The sequence below is a fragment of the Meles meles genome, unplaced genomic scaffold, assembly GCF_922984935.1.
Source record: "Meles meles unplaced genomic scaffold, mMelMel3.1 paternal haplotype, whole genome shotgun sequence".
In the NCBI taxonomy this organism is placed as follows: Eukaryota; Metazoa; Chordata; class Mammalia; order Carnivora; family Mustelidae; genus Meles; species Meles meles.
The window spans coordinates 22,501-27,216 of record NW_025721457.1 but is presented as its reverse complement, the minus strand read 5'-3'; positions in this window follow the sequence as shown (position 1 = coordinate 27,216).

Below are 4,716 nucleotides of genomic sequence, written 5' to 3'. Positions count from 1 at the left end.
GGCTCCTGTGGGGAAGTCTGAAGTGGGCTGTTTAAGTCCAGGGGAGCCCTCGCGGGCCCCTCCCTGCTGACTTGGAAGGTGCTCCAATTTAGACCTCCTAAGGAGGTGGCCCAAGGGGCTTGGAGTGATTTTCGTGCCGAAACGGGGGTGGGGGTGGGGGTGGGGGTGGGGGTGGGGTGGGGTGTGTCTCACTGCGGAGGTGGAGGCGGGGCAAGGGAGCCTCGGGCAAGGCCCCCGGCAGAGGTCAAGTTTTTTTTGTTTTTTTTTTTTTAAGATTTTGTTTATTTATTGGACAGACAGAGATCACAAGTAGGCAGAGAGACAAGCAGAGAGAGAGGAGGAAGCAGGCTCCCCGCTGAGCAGAGAGCCCAATGTGGGGCTCAATCCCATGACCCTGGGATCATGACCTGAGCCAAAGGCAGAGGCTTTAACCCACTGAGCCACTCAGGTGCCCCGAGAGGTCAAGTTTTGAACTCATCTTTTTTTCTTTTCCGTTCTTTTCTTTTCCCGTTTGGCCTCTGCCTGCCTCGGCCTTCATCTCAGGGGGAGGGGGTAAGTCAGGTGTGCTCCATTTTCTTTCTTTCTTTTTTTTTTTTTTTTTTTTTAAAGATTTTATTTTATTTATCTGACAGAGAGAGAGATCACAAGTAGGCAGAGAGGCCGGCAGAGAGAGAGGAGGAAGCAGGCTCCCTGCGGAGCAGAGAGCCCGATGCGGGACTCGATCCCAGGACCCTGAGATCATGACCTGAGCCGAAGGCAGCGGCTTCATCCACGGAGCCATCCAGGCGCCCCAGGTGTGCTCCATTTGCGTCTGTCCTTCTCGCTCTGGGCCATCCACTGGGTCCCTTCCCTTGAGGCATCTTGACGATGGAGCGACACAAAAGTCTGAATGTAGGGAATGTCATCCCAGGTCATGTGACCTGAAACACCTTGATGCTCGTTCTTACCATGCCCGATTTTTCCAGGTGCCTCCTTTCAACTCAGTTATGAAGCAAGGAGTTCCTTTACAACTGGATGTTAGCAAGAGCGTCCAGAGGGAGAGAAAACATCTCAGATGGGAAACGCACAGGGACCCATGGATGCACACAAGATGCAAACAACTCGTAGCCTTTGTGTCAGTCTTCTTTGTGGAGAGGTCATGAAAGACCAGAGGCCCCAAATCTCCCCCTTGGCTGAAAACAAATCCAAGGGCCACATAGCATGACCACTTATGGGTCCCCTCCATCCGTTGTTTTCCTTTTCTAATCAGAACACGGCAGGTTTTGTGCAAAGATACCAACAGCCGCAGCAAGAAACAAACCAAATGAAGACCAGAGCATCTCCCTGAGCGTCGGTTCCTCCCCAGAAGCTGGGCCTTCACGGATGGAACTAAAACAGGCTTCCCAGTTTCTGACGACTTAGTCTCCTAGCAGCCTTCCTCGACTTGTGCACACAATTCAGACATGTCGAAAGAAGCCCCCTCGGGCCATCTGCGACTCATGGTATCCTGAAATGTCTTCCATGGAAGTAAGCAACTGCCAGTAGAGGCTCCCCATGTATTATCGTACACTGTACACGTGGCCTGCAAGCGTTTCTTCTGGGGGTGGGTGGTTGCTTTCCCAACATCGATTGCAGGTTTCTATAGGGTTTTGGTTTGTTTAGCCGGTTTGGTTTGGTTTTCCGCACGCACGTGTGCGTGCACATAGGCGTATGTGTGTTTTCCATCCAGAGTTCCAAGTCATCGTGAGGAAGGACCCTACAGAAAGTGACGGAGTTTATTTTCCATTTTTAGCATATGCAAGGCTCTAGGACTCTAGTCTTATGGGAACCAGGGAGGTTTTCTTTCTTTTTCTTTTTTTTTTTTTTTTTTTTTCCCCCGTCCTTATGTTTGGAAGGCTCCTTTGGAGGGATTCATCGATGGGTTGGAAAAAAACCTCTCCTGTAGGTTTTATGTCTATGTAATCTCTCCACACAACATAGGGCTCCCATCCCGAGTCACACTCACAATCCCGAGTCCCACGCTCCACCGGTGGAGGATGGAGCCAGGCACCCCTTTGATCAAATTTCTTTCTTTCTTTTTCTTTTTCTTTTTCTTTTCTTCTTCTTCTTCTTCTTTTTTTTTTTTTTTAATGAGGTAGATATGCAATGTGTGCTCAGGACAGAAAGAGAGCCCACATGCTGAAGTTTGGCAGAGTCCTTTGGGACCCGGGTAAGTGTGAAAGCCCAGGAGCAGGGCCCACACAGGTTAAAACGTGACAATGTCCTTGATCCAGATCCACTTAACAGATGATGCATTGAAAGCGCACTTCTGAGACGCCTGGGTGGCTCAGCCGGTTAAGTGGTTAAGTGGCTGTCTTCCGCTCAGGTCCTGATCTCAGGGTCCTGGGATCGAGCCCCGCATCGGGCTCCCTGCTTGGCGGGAGGCCTGCTTCTCCCTTGTCCGTTCCCCCTGCTTGTGTTCCCTCTCTCGCTGTCTCTCTGTCAAATAGATAGTCTTAAAATGAATGAATGAAGGAATGAATGAATGATGGGGTGCCCCGGTGGTGGCTCAATCGGTTGAGGTTGAGCGTGTCTGCCTTGGGGCTCAGGTCATGATCCTGGAGTCCTGGGAATGAGTCTTGTATCGGGTTCCCTGCTCAGCTTAGAGCCCGCTTCTCCCTCTGCCCTTCACTCCGCTCATGGGCTCACGCTCGCTCGCGCGCTCTCTCTGTCTCTCTCATCAGTCAATAAAATCTTAAAAAAATAATCAACTGCACGAACGAAGGAATGAACCAAGAAAACAAACACACACAAGACATGGCATCAAAGGGAAGTGCTTGCTTTGGGCGGGCGGGCGGGCGTGGGGGGATGGGGAGTGGCGGTGGCGGGGTGGGGTGGGGTGGGGTGGGGTGGGGTGGGGCGGGGCGGGGCGGGGCGGGGCGGGGCGGGGCGGGGCAGGGCGGTGTCCAAGCGGCGGAAATTTCTCTAACCTGCAACACAGTCTTTATCAGTGCTGCTTTCAGTCCTTCCCCCAGATTCCATTTTCCACAAGCGACGGTCCCACCCAAGTGGGCTTCTTTCATGGTAAGACCCGTGTCCTCCCCTATGTCCTGCAGAGAGCGATGAGCCATGAGAAGCCAAAGTTGGGCGGATCCATATGAATCTAGGAAGTAAGCATCCTTCCTGAGACCATTAGCTGAAGTCCTGCTTCCTCTTTAGGACGCAATGTCTTAAAAAAGCAGGTATAGTCATTGGCTCGGGAAAAGGAGGAGGCCTAAGGACCACCCTAAAGAACAGAGTAGGGGGAGAAACAGAAGTGAAAAGATAGAAGAACTGGGGCACCTGGGTGGCTCCGTAGGTTAAAGCCTCTGCCTTTGGCTCGGTTTATGGTCCCGGGGTCCTGGGCTCGAGACGCCGGATTGGGCTCTCTGCTCGATGGGGAGCCTGCTTCTCCCTCTCTCTCTGCCTGCCTCTCTGCCTACTTGTGATCTCTGTCTGTCACATCAATAAATAAAATCTTGAAGAAGAAGAAGACGAAGGAGAAGGGGAAGGAGAAGAAGAAGGGGGGGGGGCTGATTTCACCATCCCCAGCCTTTGAAATGATCTGGTATCCCCTCCTAAGAGAGAACCCATTCTCCGCCGAATGTTTCCTACTTCTTTTCACTAAGTATTGCCACCCAACAAGCACATTCCTATGCCACCAAACCGTCTCCGCAAACATAATTTGTAGTATCGGTGTTCTATTCTGCCATGTGAGTCTAGCATCCTGTGTTTAACTACTGTGACATTGTTCCACATTCAGGTGGATTCCAACTCTTGTTTGGGGGTGTGTGTGTGTGTGTGTGTGTGTGTGTGTGTGTGTGTGTGAGGGGAGGGTTCTGGGGGTGTGTCCATCTGCATTCAGTAGGTGTAGGGGAGGAAGAATGTTCCCTCTACTCCCCTTCTGAGTTGTTGACTGAGACACCGGTCAGAAAGAGACAGATCCCAGGGAGAGAAACAGTCGATTGACACGTGCAGCGCCCACCAGGCAGAATACACCCACACCAGAAGTCTCACAGAACGGCGGCGGCTCGGAATTCCCATGTCGAGGGCATGTCCTCCACAAAGAAAGATCCGGTTGTGGAGAAATGACAGGAGAGAGGAAAGCAGTTTTGGGCTTCTGAGCTCAGCCCACCACGGGAAGGCCAAGAGATGGAAGGGAACGGGCAGAGGAAGGTTTTCTGGGCACGTTCCTCTGATGCCGTCTGCAGACTGATGAGAATGTCTTCTTTTCCTCCTGCTCCATGGAGGGAAGGTGCCATTCCTAGGCGAGTTTTATCTCCCCCTTTCAGGTCAGGAAGCAGAGGGAGAGGCAAAGAAGTGTCCTCCTCAGGGCTATTGCCTTTCTCTCTCTCTCTCTCTCTCTCTCTCTCTCTCTTTCTTTCTTTATTCCTATCTCTCTCAAGGTTCTGTGTATGTATTTGACAGAGAGAAACAGAGCGAGGGAGGGAAACAAGCAGGGGCTGGGGGAGTGGGAGAGGGAGAAGCAGGTTTCCCACTGAGCAGGGAGCCAGATGCGATGGGAGCGGGTGTGTGTGTGTGTGTGTGTGTGTGTGTGTGTGTGCGCGCGCGCGCGCGCGTGCGCTACGCGCCTGAGATGGTGACCTGAGCCTATGGCAGACCCTTAACGCCTGAGCCACCCAGCTTACTGGGTGAAGAACAGCTTACTGTTTCTTAAGCGCTTCACATTCCAAAGAACCCGTGTGCCAAAGCGGTACG